Source organism: Leptonychotes weddellii, chromosome 15 (genome assembly GCF_054177405.1).
Source record: "Leptonychotes weddellii isolate Sample4059 chromosome 15, ASM5417740v2, whole genome shotgun sequence".
Taxonomy (NCBI): domain Eukaryota; kingdom Metazoa; phylum Chordata; class Mammalia; order Carnivora; family Phocidae; genus Leptonychotes; species Leptonychotes weddellii.
In genome coordinates, this window is record NC_138383.1 from 49,723,241 (window position 1) to 49,738,284 (window position 15,044).

Below are 15,044 nucleotides of genomic sequence, written 5' to 3' on the forward strand. Positions count from 1 at the left end.
TCCCAGCTGGCTGCGGTCCTCTCCCTGCAGGAACTGGAAGCCAGGCCAGCCGGACGACTGGCACGGGCACGGGCTGGGCGGGGGCGAGGACTGCGCGCACTTCCACCCCGGCGGCAAGTGGAACGACGATGCCTGCCAGAGGGCCTACCGCTGGGTGTGCGAGGCCGGCCTGGGCACCGCCAGCTAGCGCGGCGGCAGGTGCTTCCCGCCGCAGAACCGCTCAGCCGGCGGGGAGCGGGAGGGGACCTTCCCGTGAGACCCCTCACGAGACCCTGGGGAGAGGAATGAGCCCACGGACGTCGGGGCGCTGCCACCATTTTGAATGTTTTTCTCCCTGGCGTTCAAAAGACTCTCTAGAGTTCAAGGGTTTGCTTTTTTAACCTCAGCTGCGTGGAGGTATAAGACATTAGAGCTGTACGTCATTGTGATTTGATAAACATACACCCTGGGAAGGGGTCCCCCATCCAGTCCTCGCCCCCGGGGACTTCACATATTCATCTCGTGTATGTGAGAACACGTAAGTTCTGCTCTCTTGGTAAATTCCAGTTATTACAATATGTAAGCAACTGTGGTCACCCTGAGATCCTCAGACCTTATTCAACTAAGAGGTGCAAGTTGGTGAACCGCTCCCGATTTCCGCACTCCCCGGCTCCACCATCGTACTCTCTCTTTCTCTGAATTTGACCTTTTTTTTTTTTTCCCCCGATCCACATTCTGTTTAGAATGGGGCGGTATCTCTGTCTCTCTGGCTTATCCACTTGGCATAATGCCCTCAAGGTCCATCCCTGTTGTTGCAAATGGTAGGATTTCCTTCTTTCTCATGGCTGGACACTGTTGCATTGTATACCCACACCACATCTTTATCCATGCACCCACTGAGGGACATTTCAGTTGTTTCCATATCTTGGTTATTGTGAATTAATGCTACAATGGATATGGAAGGGCAGATGTCTCTTTGATACTCTGTTTCCATTCCCTTTGCCTACATGCCCAGCAATGGCATGGCCGGATCACATGGTAGTTCTATGTTTAATTTTTTGAGGAAACTTCTTACTATTTTCCAGAGTGGCTGTATCAGTTTGCTTCTCCCCAACAGTGCAGGAGGGTTCCCTTTCTCCGTAATTTTGCCAATGTAAGTTTTTTTTTAATCATTTTTTTTTAAGATTTTATTTATTTGACAGAGAGAGACACAGCGAGAGAGGGAACGCAAGCAGGGGGAGTGGGAGAGGGAGAAGCAGGCTCCCCGCCGAGCAGAGAGCCCCCCGATGCAGGGCTCGATCCCAAGACCCTGGGATCATGACCTGAGCCGAAGGCAGATGCTTAACAACTGAGCCACCCAGGCGCTCCCATTTTTTTAAATCTTAAAAATCAACTTTATTGCGATCTAATTCCTACACAATAAAATATACCCATTTAAAGAGTAGAGATGACTTTAGACAAATGTAAATACCTAGGTAACTACCACCCAATCTAGATACAGAGCATTTCCATCAGCCCAAAGTTTCCTTACCCCGCCCCCCTCTGCTGTCTACCCTGCTTCCTGTGCCTAGGCAGCCAATGAATGACCTGCTTTCTTTCGCTATTCACTGGTTTTGCTTATTCTAGAATTTCACAGGATATACTCTTTTGTGAAACCTTATGTATTTCACATTGCCTGATTTTCAGCAATCTTAACATAGCAGAATGGAGAAAGCTAAGTGAGGCCTTGGGCAGTCCTATGTTACTGTGAAAAGAGCATTTCCTTTTTACATACATTTGAGTTCAATTCTTTTCCATCGCTTAAAAGCTGTGTAAACTTAGGCTGATAAGAAAAGGCAGAGCCCAGAGCTGTCGGGAAAAGCCGGTAAGATGCTCAGGTGTATTGGTTAGCGATCACTGTGTAAAAAACCACCCCAACTAGCAGGGGCTTGAGGCAAAAACCACCATGGAACTGATACAAAACTAGAGGTAGAAGTTATATTTGAAAGAAGTCTTACTTCTGGAAAACCTATCTGCATAGCTTTTCCTCAAGAAAAATAAAATAAGAGCTGGATGACACAAAAGAACATGGCAAAGAGTAAAAGATATTGCAGGGTTTGTTTGTTTGTTTTTTTTCTTTAACCCTTCTAGGGGCGTCTGCCCGGCTCAGTCGGTAGAGCATTCTTTGATCTGTTTGCCTTTGGTGTAGAGTTCTAGAAAAGTTATCACATGCAACTCTTGATCTCGGGGTTGTGAGTTCGAGCCCTATGTTGGGTGTAGAGATTACTTAAAAAATAAAATCTTTAAAAAAAATAACACTTCTAAAGAAAGGAAGAAACCACAGAGAAAACTGAAGCTATAAAAGTAAACTTAAAATATCATAAACATAAAGCGCGGCTGAGGTAGGGAGTATGGACGTCAGAGAAGAACAGAGTGCAAAGGGAAAAGCAGGGAATGAATGTAAATAACAGGAAGGTGGAAGGAAGCTTTGGATGACGGAATGGAGGGACAACATTGGGGCGATGGTCTTCAAGACGAGGAAAAGAAGAACAAATGTAGGAAAAAACCAATCCCATGACACAAACCTATTAACGTGAAAATGGGAATCTATTTTACCTACAATAGTTTCAAAGACTGAAATATAGGCCTTGAACGTATTTGAAGAAGACCTTGTCACTGAGTGAAGGACAGAAAGCAAGACCTAAGCACATGGACAATCATGCTGCCATTGGGTGGGAAGACTCAGTTTCATCAAAATGTCAGTTCTCCCGATAATTTTAATGCCATTCCAATTCGAACCCTGGTAGGGTTCTCTCTTTTTTTTTAATCAAAGTTTTTATTTTGAAATAATTTTAGACTCACATAGAAGTCGCAAAAATAGGACGCCTGGGTGGCTCAGTTGGTTGAGCGTCTGCCTTCGGTCATGATCCCGGGGTCCTGGGATCGAGCCCCGCATCGGGCTCCCTGCTCAGCGGGGAGTCTGCTTCTCCCCCTCCTTCTGCCTGTTGCTCCCCCTGCTTGTTCTCTCTCAAATGAATGAAATCTTTAAAAAAAAAAAAAAAAGGAAAAGTTGCAAAAATAGTACAAAGAGTTCGCTCTCCTGACGGTGACATCATACAGGACTGTAGTAGAATTCTCAAAACCAGAACATTGATGTTGGTACAATAGTATTAACTAAACCACAGGCCCTTCCGGGGGTTTCACCAGTTTTTAAATTTTTAAAAAGATTTTATTAGAGAGAGAGAGAGCACAAGCAGGGGGAGCAGCAGAGGGAAAGGGAGAAGCAGGCTCCATGCTGAGAAGGGAGCCTGATGCGGGACTCGATCCCAGGACCCCAGGGTCATGACCTGAGCGGAAGGCAGACGCTTAACCGACTGAGCCACCCAGGCACCCTGGTTTCACCAGTTTTAAATGCATTCTTTGATCTGTTTGCCTTCGGTGTAGAGTTCTAGAAAAGTTACCACATGTGTAGATTAAAGTAGCCATGACCCCCCAGTCAGGACACAGCTCTGTGAGAGCAACTGAGTCATACTTCCCCACGTCTCCAACTGTGGCGGCCACAGGTCTGTTCTCGGCACTCTCATCTTGTCACGTTGCCAAGGTTACATAAGCGGAATCATGCGGTATTAACCTTTCAGGATTGGCTTTTTTCCCTTGGGAGGTATCCCACTACCTGGCTGGGTGGTGGCCAAACCCCAGGGACTCCTGGGCCCACCCTGAGCTACCCTCCGAGTGGGACACAGGAGAGCTTAAGAGAAGACTCTGGATGTGTCCTCGGAAATTTGAGAGCCAACATGCCTTCCTTGGCAGGAACAGCCTGGAGGCAGAGAACCGGGGCTGGAGCTGCCCCGTGCATCTGTGGGTCAGGCTGCACCTGGTTGTCTGGTGGGGCAGGGATGTCCGAGAACCTGCAAGCCTGGAGGACTCCATGGAAGGAGTGAGCTTCCATGATGGCGGGGGCATCAGCCGGGGCAGCAGAGCCTCCGAAAACTCAAGGCCCAGCGCGGGTTTACAGGCTCCTGCTCGGGCTTGAGACATCCAGGGATGACCCTGCAGGGAATGAGTGCATGGTGGGGCGACGCAGAAAGGCTGTGGGTGCTCAGGTGCGCTCTGGGCAGAGCTGCGGGCGACCGTCGCAGGGAGTGCCTCCTCCTCCCGAGGGCAACCTGGGGCAGGGGGTGCTCCGAATGCTTGGGGGATGAGGTTTGGGTTCGGGCTGGACTGGGCATTTCACAGCTGAAAATGAGATGGTGGGTAAAACTTAAGTGACCACTTAGCTATACACACACCCAAGACACTTTCAAGGGGTGTGGGAAAGAGACTGAAAAAAGTCTATTTTTGGACTTTTGTAACAGAGGGAGACAAAGAAAGCTATTTCTTGACTGTTCTCTACCACGTTCAACCTATTTAATGAGCAAATTATAGATAGATATGGGAGAATTATAAGGAAAGTTATTTGCAACTCGAGGACAACAAAATTTAAAAGCCGGAGGAGATGGATGGCAACCCAGCAACAGATGAATCTACTAAAGTCGTCCAAGAGGATAGAAAATCTGCAGACTTAAAATCAGAGACGATCACATATAGATAGTTAAAGGAGGATATATTTGGAAGTAGATAAGCTGATTCTACATATGAAACTTCATATGAAGTTTACTTAGAAGTGAGAATATCTAGGCAAGTTCTAGAAAAAGAAAATAATGTGGGTAGATTATCCACAATAGTTAAAATAGTGTGGAGCTGGTATATGAACAGACAGTTCAAAAGAACTGAACAGAAAGCCCAAATACTTGAAGGAATTCAGTATATGATAAAAGCGTAGTTTATTCCATGGAGGAAAGAATATTCAGCAAATAACGTGTTAGCAAATGGATGGGCATATGGAAAATTAGAATCAGATCTTTATTTCAGTCCTTAAAGTAAATGAGTTCCAGGTGACTTGAGAGTTCATTGCAAAAATTGAAATAATAGAAGAATTAAAAGAAAACAGGGAATAATTCTCCCATAATCTCAGAGTGAGGAGCCTTTTAAAAGTATGACACAGGGGGCCCCTGGGTGGCTCAGTCGGTTAGGCAGCTGCCTTTTGCTCAGGTCATGATCTCAGGGTCCTGGGATCAAGCCCTGCGTTGGGCTCCCTGCTCAGTGGAGAACCTGCTTCTCCCTCTCCCTCTGCTGCTCCCCCTGCTTGTGCTCTCTCACTCTGACCAATAAATAAAATATTTAAAAAAATTTTTTTAAAGTATGACCCAGGAGCTGTAGGAGAAAAGATTTAACAACAAAAATATATAATAAAGCTGCATGGAGAAAAAGTTACAAAGTCAAAGGGCGATTAGCTGAGATTGTTGGCAACACAGAAGGCAGCGAGGGGCTAGTTTTCTGAATATATTACCGGCTCTTACAAATAAACAATAAAAAGTCAACACAGTCATAAAATGGACAAAATATGTGAACAGTTGATATCAAAAATGCAAAAAGCTCTTAAACATATAGAAAGATGCTCATCCTCAGTTATAATAGGAGAAGTACAAGTTAAAATGACCGTAAAACAATATTTAATCTATTAGGCTGTCAAAGACCAAAAGGCTTTTTATTTATTTATTTGAGAGAGAGAGAGTGAGCGAGCATATGAGCAGGAGGGAGAGGGAGAAGCAGGCTTCCTGCTGAGCAAGGAGCCCCATGCGAGACGCGATCCCAGGACCCTGAGATCATGACCTGAGCAGAAGGCAGACGCTCAACCCACTGAGCCACCCAGGCGCCCCAAGACCCAAAGGTTTTTTAAACTCACCATGTCAGTGGGGTTCGGGGAACCACGCATCTGCCCACACGGCTGCTGGGAGTGTTGGTACAATTCCTCTGGAAAACAGTTTGACAAAACCAGTTAACATTAAAAATGCAAACAATTCGGGGCGCCTGGGTGGCTCAGTCGTTAAGCGTCTGCCTTCGCTCAGGTCATGATCCCAGGGTCCTGGGATCGAGCCCCGCATCGGGCTCCCTGCTTGGCGGGAAGCCTGCTTCTCCCTCTCCCACTCCCCCTGCTTGTGTTCCCGTTCTCGCTGTCTCTCTCTGTCATATAAATAAATAAAATCTTTAAAAAAAAAATGCAAACAATTCCACTGTTCATTTCTCCCACAGATACACTGTTCATCATACCGAAAGCTAGTTGACAATCTAAATGTCCACCAAGTGATGGCATACCTACCGAATGGAATGTCATGCCCGTTAGAAAGAAGAACCCAGCTCGACAAGGAAAGATTTCCAAGGTATGTGGTGATGTGGGAAAATCAAGGTATAGAACAGTGTATGAAATATGCTACTCTTTAGATAAAAAAATTAAATATGTTTGTAAATGCATAGAGTATGTCAGGAAGAATACACATGAAAGGATGATGCTTTGGCTTCCAGGGAAGATTGAGGGGCTAGGGAAGAAAAGGAAGGGAAAATGTTCATGGTGTACTTCTCTGTCTTCCAAATTTGGTGTCATGCGTGTATGTTACTAATTTAAAGCAAACAAAACAAAAATGCAGAAGGTCCAGGAGGTGGTCCGTTTGTACAGCTGAGTTTTATTTTTTTATTTTTATTTTTATTTTTATTTTATTTATTTATTTGAGACAGAGAGAATGAGAGAGAGAGCATATGAGAGGGGGGAGGGTCAGAGGGAGAAGCAGACTCCCTGCCGAGCAGGGAGCCCGATGCGGGACTCGATCCCGGGACTCCAGGATCATGACCTGAGCCGAAGGCAGTCGCTCAACCGACTGAGCCACCCAGGCGCCCACAGCTGAGTTTTATTGATCTTAAAAATAGCTAGGTTATTCCAATGTGACTTAAATTGTTCTAGGTTGTAGGGAAAGATTGATATCTCACTAGCTTATTTTTCTTTCTTTTTCTTAAGTAGGCTCCATGCACAATGTGGGGCTTGAATCCATGACCCTGAGATCAAGAGTCGCGTGCTCTCTTGAATGAGCCAGCCAGGCGCCCCTCACTAGCTTATTTTTATTAAACTAGCATATCTCAGTACCAAAGCTTGAAAAGGTTCAAAGAGAGAAACTGCAGTCCGGTGATATAAGTAAGAAAATGAGCAAAAGTTCTAGCTGAAATTCTGGCAAATAGAAACCACCGGTGCATCCAAAGAATACTGCACAATGAATGGCCAAATAGGATTTATTCCGGATATACAAGGCTGGTTCAGCATCTAGAATTCTATCATCATAACTTTATTTTTTTTAAGGTTTTATTTATTTATTTGAGAGAGAGCGCACAAGCAAGGGAGAGCAGCAGAGGGAGACGCAGGCTCCCTGCTGAGCAAGGAGCCCGATGCGGGACTCGATTCCAGGACCCTGGGATTATGACCTGAGTTGAAGGCAGTCGCTTAACCAACTGAGCCACCCAGGCACCCCTCATCCTAACTTTCTTTTTTTTTAAAAAGATTTTATTTATGTATTTGACAGAGAGAGAGACACAGCGAGAGAGGGAACACAAGCAGGGGGAGTGGGAGAGGGAGAAGCAGGCTTCCCTGCGGAGCAGGGAGCCCGATGCGGGGCTCGATCCCAGGACCCTGGGATCATGACCTGAGCCGAAGGCAGATGCTCAACTGGCTGAGCCACCCAGGCACCCCTAAAGTGTATTTTTTTAATTAAGAAAGACCAACAAATATATGACATTGAAATTACTAATGAGAAATTTTCACCAGTTGGGGCGCCTGGGTGTCTCACTGTGTCTCTGTCAAATAAATAAAATCTTTAAAAAAAAAAAAAAAAAGAAATTTTCACCAGTTCTTACAAGCTCTCCAAGTTTGGAATGAGCGAGTCAAGGTCTTGCTGTAACTGTCACCCCCGCAACAGCAAAGACAAAATCAAGTAGAGCCTGGTCGCCAGCGGTGGCCGTGTCACGGACGCCACAAAGAGGAAGCTGTCCCAGCTCCGAAAAGTCAGAATCCTGGGGGTGGGCTTGGTTAGATGAGAGTGTGCGACTAGTGACAGGGTCTGAATATTAAGAATATTAACGTCCAGAAGACGGGGCAGGGACCAGGAGGAAGCTCCACTAATCTGGGACAGCTGATGCATCAGAAAGCTCAAAGACAAGTAAAACACTAACAGTCACCACCCTGAATTTTCTTCTGACTGGCAAGAATATATTTCAAAAGAAGACTGCTCCTGGGGCGTCTGGGTGGCTCAGTCGGTTGAACGTCTGCCTTCAGCTCAGGTCATGATCTCGGGGTCCTGGGATCAAGTTCCACATTGTGGGGGGAGTCCCTGCTCAGCAGGGAGTCCGCATCTCCCTCTGCCCCTCCCTCTGCTTGTGTTCTCTTTCTCTCAAATAAATATATAAAATCTTAAAAAAAAAAAAAAAAAAAGAAGACTGTTCCTTAATTTTAAGAGACTGCTCATGCTGGCTCTCTAATTTTGCAAACAAACCTTCTGTATTCAGAGTTATAGGAGACCCTCTTCTGATAGAGGACTTTGGTTTGAAAAAGATAAAACTGCTCATTGGTGATTATGCCAGCTTTTCTAAGTGGTTTCCGGAAACAAGGAGGCTTAGGTGAGGAGGGGATGAGACTGCGGAAGGAATGGTGTGTGACCCTTGTTTCTTTGGACTGGTCTGAGCCCCTATTAGAATCCTACCTTAGAAGGACTCCTTGGTTTTAAGCTACAGAAAATCTCTGGATTTAGGTAATGCAGAAAGACCATTTGTTATACAAGGGAGTCTCATACAACCTGTCAAGGGTTGGATTGTGTCCTCCAGAAAGATATGTGGAAGTCCTAACCCTCAGCACCTGTGACTGTGACCTTATCTGGAAACAGAACGGTTGCAGATGTCATTAGTTAAGACGAGGTCAGAGTCGAGTCCGGTGGGTCTTTAATCCAGTCTGACCGCGGTCCACATGAGGAGAGACGCAGACACACAGGGGAGAAAGCCAGTGGCCGCCCGGGTAGCCTGCCGAGGATTGCCCGCAAACCACCGGAAGCCAGGAAGAGGCCAGGACGGGAGGCAGGGGGGTGTCTTCCCTCCAGGCTTCGGAGGGAGCCCGGCCCGGCTGGCCCGGCTGGCCCGGCCGGCCCTGCCCACACCTTGGTTTCAGGCTGCAGCCTCCAGAACTGAGACAATCCACTTCTGTGGTTCCGCTGCTCCTCGGCCGCCCTAGGAAACCAACAGGCAGCCCGAGGCTGGGAAGTGGCTGCAGCCCGGGGAAGGCCGGAAAGGGCAGCTGCAGCCCTGAGGGTCTCTTCCCCTCCGCGCCATGTGCCCCATCCCTCTCCATCACTGCCGACCATCATGCACCGCGGTCCCTTCCGGCGCTCTCCTGCGCTCCGGGATGCAGGCCTGGGGCAGCCCCGCCCCCTCCACGACCAAGCGCTGTTATGATTGGCTTAGGCCTAGTAGGGCACGCCCACTCTCTTTTGCCGGTGATTGGCTTAGGGGTAGACATGTGACTCGGTTCTGACCAATGATACTCGAGGGTCTGGAAGCCTGCTGGGGCTTGTATGAAAGATTCTCCTCCCGGGGGAAGAAAGAAAGACGTGTAAGGACGGGGAGCTCTGTGTGTTGACTTGCTGCTTTGGATCCTTGCTCGTCGAGGACGCGGTGTTTGGAGTAGTGGCAGCTGGCTCCTGACGATGGAGGGAAAGCCAAGAGTAAGGAGTGTATTTAGCTGCTGGGGCAGAGTGAACCTGCTGTGACCCCCCTGGGCGAAGGCAGACAGCTGGGTGTTCAGTGCATCCAATTCTAGCTAAACGCCGTGCGCTGAGTCAAGTGCGCTGCTCATCCTACGTCTCATCTGGAGTGAAAACAGACGCTGCTTTTAGAGTTAACTTGTAGGTTTGAGGAAGAGAAGGACAAGAATCTGGAGAAAATGCACGCATCACTGGCTAGAAAGGAAGACAAGTAAATGCTTCCAGCAGTAGCCCCCGAATTATTAGGATTTGAAGTGTCAGAACGAGTCCTAAACTGGTCAGGTTTTATAAGTGAAACAGTCGTACTGCGTTTTATTTTTATTTATTTTTTTTAAAAGATTTTATTGACTTATTTGACACAGAGAGAGAGACAGGGAGAGAGGGAAGACAAGCAGGGGGAGCGGGAGAAGCAGGCTCCCGGCTGAGCAGGACCCTGGGATCATGACCTGAGCCAAAGGCAGACACTTAACGACTGTGCCACCTAGGCGCCCCTCTTACTGCGTTTTATTCACATGGTGCATGATTACTTCACGGGGGTGGATGGGAACGGTCTATTGCCATTTGATAGAATGGCTTCAGAATGAGAAAAGAAAACCATTCAATAAGTCAGGATCAGCAGTGCACACCCTCCTGACTCTATCCGTTTTCCACAGGTTGATTTGCACCGCCTGAGAAGAAGGGGCAAAATACCCATCTGTTCCATATACATAGGCACGGCCACTACTGCCTAAAATTAGGTAATTCAGAAGTTAATGCATGATCTCTCTAGTTTCATACCTTGACCCTGCTACTAGGAATGGAGTAATTCTGTCCCAGAAGGTCAGACGGAACAGAATGTGTACATAAACTAGACTACCTTTGACATCTGTAAGAAATTGTAGAGATGGCAATTGCAAAAAAATAAAAAAAGATTGTCCCTCTGTCAGCAAAACTTCCGTCTAGCTATGCTCTGCTGGAGTCGGCACTGGGTTCTGTCGAGCCAGCAGTGGGGCAGGACTGAGTGGGAAGTTACCTGTCTGCAGTCCACGCTCTGCCATGTGATCACTCCCATTGATCCTGAGACCTTTACCACCTCACTGGCCACCAATCAGAGCCAGTCCTGAGATGCTAGCAGGTCTATACTTCTCAACAGAAGGGACTGGGATTAACCCCTTCCTGCCTTTGCTGTCCTCATTCCACCACTGTTCTTCAGGATTTTTTCTGGATTCTCAGGATGTCTCTTGTCTTTTCTTTCTTTCTTTTTTTTTAAAGATTTTATTTATTTGACAGAGAGCGACACAGCGAGAGAGGGAACATAAGCAGGGGGAGCAGGGAGCCCGATGCAGGGCTCCATCCCAGGACCCTGAGATCCTGACCCCAGCCGAAGGCAGACGCTTAACGACTTAGCCAACCAGGTGCCCCTCTCAGGATGTCTCTTTTCTTAAAGGTAAGATCTTCTCCATCACATTCATTAAAGTCAAAGAAGGATTGGGTTACACGCCCTCTGGCTCTTCGTGCTTGAGAATCACCCCATTTCCTTGCCTGGTCCCTGGAAGCTGCTCGTACTAACGGTGTCATGTCCAAATGGTGCATTTTGTAGAACTGTGGTAAGGTAGGCAATGAATCAAACTCCTGATCTTCTCTGTTTGGAATCTGAGGGGACTCAACCCATCTCTTCTCCTCCTCTACGACTCCACCATGGCCGTCTCCACACCAGCATGCTGAGACATGGTTCACACGGGCAGCCCCACCAGCCGCAGCAGCCCCGCAGGGGACCAGCTCAGGTCTCAGCCTCACTGTTGTGCTCATACCCAGAATGGCAGGAGCAGCTGTGGGTGCTCTCTGCTGGAAATCTGTCTAATAATTTTGAGTTTCTAGTAATTTTTGAGTTTCCTTCTTCTTATTCATATTTTAAAGATTATTTATAAATTTATTTGAGAGAGGGGGAGGAGGGGCAGAGGGAGATGGAGAGAGAGAATCCCAAGCACCCGATGGAAGGGCTCAATCCCATGACCCTGAGATCATGACCTGAGCCAAAATCAAGAGTCACACACTCAACCGACTGAGCCACCCAGGTGCCCCCGGGATGAAACTTTCTTTTTTTTTTTTTTTTAAAGATTTTATTTATTCATTTATTTGGGAGAGTGAGAGAGAGAGAGCACATGAGAGGGGGGAAGGTCAGAGGGAGAAGCAGACTCCCCGCCGAGCAGGGAGCCCGATGCGGGACTCGATCCCGGGACTCCAGGATCATGACCTGAGCCGAAGGCAGTCGCCCAACCAACTGAGCCACCCAGGCGCCCCAGGAACTTTCTTAAAGACATACACAAGCACTGAGGAATCCACAGCGCTCCCACATTTGTTTTTTGTTTTTTTTTTAAACAAACCCCTTAAATAGAGCTTCTGTCTTACTTGGGATTGTTCCAAATGCTTTACAAATATTAACCCACCAAAACTCCACAACAGTCCCACAAAGCTGTGCTGATGGTAACAAGGTGCTTCCATGACTATCATCATCATCATCACTGCCTTTTCTTCGCAGAAGTAGGTGCTATCTTACCATCACCTGTTTTATGGAGGAGGGAACTATTGCACAGATGGGCTAAATAATTTGTTCTAGGTCATACAGCTGGTAGGTGGCAAAGCCAGAATTTAAACCTAGTCAGTTCGGTTACAGGGTCCGTGGTGCCTGTCAATATCCAGTGTACTAAAATACACTTACGTTCCACACAAAATATGTTTGCTGTTAAGATTTTTGAAAGGAGGGGTGCCTGGGTGGCTCAGTCGTTAGGCGTCTGCCTTCGGCTCAGGTCATGATCCCGGGGTCCTGGGATCAAGCCCCACATCGGGCTCCCTGCTCCACGGGGAGCCTGCTTCTCCCTCTCCCACTGCCCCCGCTTTGTTCCCTCTCTCGCTGTGTCTCTCTCTGTCAAATAAATAAATAAAATCTTTAAAAAAAAAAAAAGATTTTTGAAAGGATTTTCTTTTTTTAGAATTGCCTGCAAGGAACTGATTGAATCCATGAATATTTAGGAAATTCTAGGAAGTGAGAAAAACTAACCTACAAATTGTTTTCCAATGTCGTGAAATTTAACGAAGAAGTTGATTGACTAATATTATGTTTTGCACATATTTATTTAAATATTTATTAATTTAGGTGTTTACAGTTTTATTTTTGTGTTTTATTTTAATTTTTAAATATTTTCCTTATTTGAGAGATGAGAGAGAGAGAGCACGAGTAGGGGGGAGGAGCAGAGGGAGAAGGAGAAGTAGACTCCCCGCTGAGCAGGGAGCCCGATGCGGGACTTGATCCCAGGACCGCAGGATCATGACCTGAGCCAAAGGCAGACGCTTCACCGACTGAGCCACCCAGGCACCCCTTCTTTTTGTATTTTAGACTCAAAAAACTTTTCTTGGGAGTGTAACCTATCTGTAAGCACTTGGAAAGCTTCTAGCCCTAAGCCCTGTGTACTCAGGAGATAAATCAGCTCTTCTCAAGGACAACAGGGAAATAAACCCAGAAACCACAGGCCACCTAAGAACAGCCAGGCTTTACATACCATGGAGCTCAGGCTCCGGTCTTACTCCACACTGCTGCTCACTGCTCTCAGCATTCGCTGGCCACTGTCCCCCAAACATCTGCACCTAAGCCCTCGGCACCAACTTCCCACCTCCCAGATCTCTGGATCCAGGAGGGGGTAGGCTCCTAACCCATAAATCAGGATGCCTCTGCTAGGCAGCTGGTTGACCAGATGCCCGGGGCCTTGCCTTCACCTCTGGTGGCCCATCCAGGTGTGACCTCCCTCCAGTTCCCACCACCATCCTGTTCAAATAGATGGGGGCTGTTAGACTCACAGATGTGCTTTAAACTAGGATCCGTCCCACTGCGAGAGGTTCTGGTTGTAAATCAGGAAAGAGAGATAAGACCAGACTTGAGGCTCAGGAAGAAAATTGGGTAAAGCTGCTTGCCTGATGGGATAGAGGGAAGGGATTCTTAGGGAGAGAGACTGCTCAGGACTGAAAATGCTTTGAAAGTAGAGAGAGGCTGGAGAGGGCTTTGCAGAGGCGAGAGGACTCTGGAGTGTGAGTGGGGCAGAGATTGGGACCCAAAATCCGAGCTCTGTTGGAGGCCCAGACACGGAAGGGAAAGACCCATCCTGTGCACAGATAATTAGAGGTCGTGTGGCTTCAGGGCCTCTCGGGGTCCCAGGCCCTCCCGGCAGCTTTGGGACTTGCCCACCCACTCCTCCCAGTGTGCGCACAAGGAGCTCTTCCTGGGGGAAAGAAAACAGGCCCTCTCTGCTTACTTGGCCCCCCAGACTCTGCCTGACACATGACACACTCCAGGAAGTCTGAGTTACATCCCCACGGGGGCGGGAAGACCTGTTTTCTGACTCCCTGTCTCCTCCCACCTTGGCTTTGGTCCCCCTTGACAATGCTCATTTGGGAAGCAGATTCTGGGATCCCGGTAGCCCAAGGGCAGATCCAGGGGTTGTCAGCTGAGTCCCCTAAGAGGCTGAATCCTTTAAGTCAGAGGCGAGGTCCCAGGCTGGGGCTGGTAAATGCAGGGGTAGGTAGCTAAGAGGTTGGGTTACTGCAGAGGGGAAATGACAGGCCTCACCCCTGGCCCTTTCTGGTGCGACTCTCCCTCTCAAATCAAGCCAGGAGGTGCACAGGGAGCTGGAGAAGACATTGGACGGGGGGGTGGGGGGTGGCGGCGGGGAGATGCAGCGGTGGCTGCCTGTGGCCAGAAGAATGGGAGGAAACAGAATGGAGGGGAACCTACAGTTGTTCTGTGCTTTGTTGAGATAGGATTGACATGTCCCTCGTTCCTTTTTATGGGAGGAAGAATCCATCTACCTGTGGACGCTGAATGCCCCAGGTGCTCTCTCTCCCGGTGTCCCTTCCAGCCAGGATGAGAGCCCGTGACCGGGGGTCAGGCGGTCAGGAGCAAGCATGGACCTTGGCCCTGAATCTGGAGCTCGTGGTGAGTGAGGCAGAGAACATTCTAGCAGCACAGCAGTTTCCAGACCCAGTGGCGGCAGAGAGCCAGAAGCAATGTCTAGCATCTAGCAGTGACAGCAGTGGCCTTGGAAACTCACTGAGGCCCATGGCAGGCCCATGGCAGGTTGTTTACAGAACAACCAGTTCTGTAGCCTCTTGGGTAATTCTGAGACTACTTAGTATCCTGTAATCAATCATTTCTCTCCTTAAGTAAGTCACGGTTGGTGCTCACAGCCCGTGATTCAGAAGTTTGACACGGATGTTAGCCAAAGTCCCAGAACCAGAAAATGCCAGATCAGACACATTTGGGTATTTAGACACACAGACCAGGCTCAAAGCCTTTAGCTGGGATCCTGTCCTTGGAAACTGGGCTGCCTGGAGAGATCCAGGAGCCAGAGGCTGCAGACCTTGGGAAGGGGTGTGGGGAGGTGGGGGTGG

At 48.0% G+C, this 15,044-nt stretch overlaps 2 long non-coding RNA genes across 3 annotated transcripts in view; one reads left to right on the top strand and one right to left on the bottom strand.

The window, feature by feature from the left end:
- Positions 1-2,210: 2,210 nt before the first annotated feature.
- Positions 2,211-9,253, bottom strand: LOC145717435 (uncharacterized). Its single transcript, XR_014140646.1, has 3 exons — positions 8,670-9,253; positions 5,744-5,811; positions 2,211-3,001 (listed from the first exon to the last, which is right to left on the bottom strand). It is a non-coding gene; the product is annotated as an uncharacterized LOC145717435 (long non-coding RNA).
- A 50-nt stretch (positions 9,254-9,303) lies between these two features.
- LOC145717434 (uncharacterized) overlaps positions 9,304-15,044 on the top strand; it is a 7,615-nt gene continuing 1,874 nt past the window's right edge. The window contains exons 1-4 of one of the 2 annotated variants that reach the window (XR_014140645.1): positions 9,304-9,587; positions 10,280-10,363; positions 10,896-11,052; positions 14,452-14,589. This is a non-coding gene — a long non-coding RNA (uncharacterized LOC145717434). The remainder of the gene's footprint in view (positions 9,588-10,279; positions 10,364-10,895; positions 11,053-14,451; positions 14,590-15,044) is intronic. The other variant, XR_014140644.1, reaches the window with a different exon arrangement.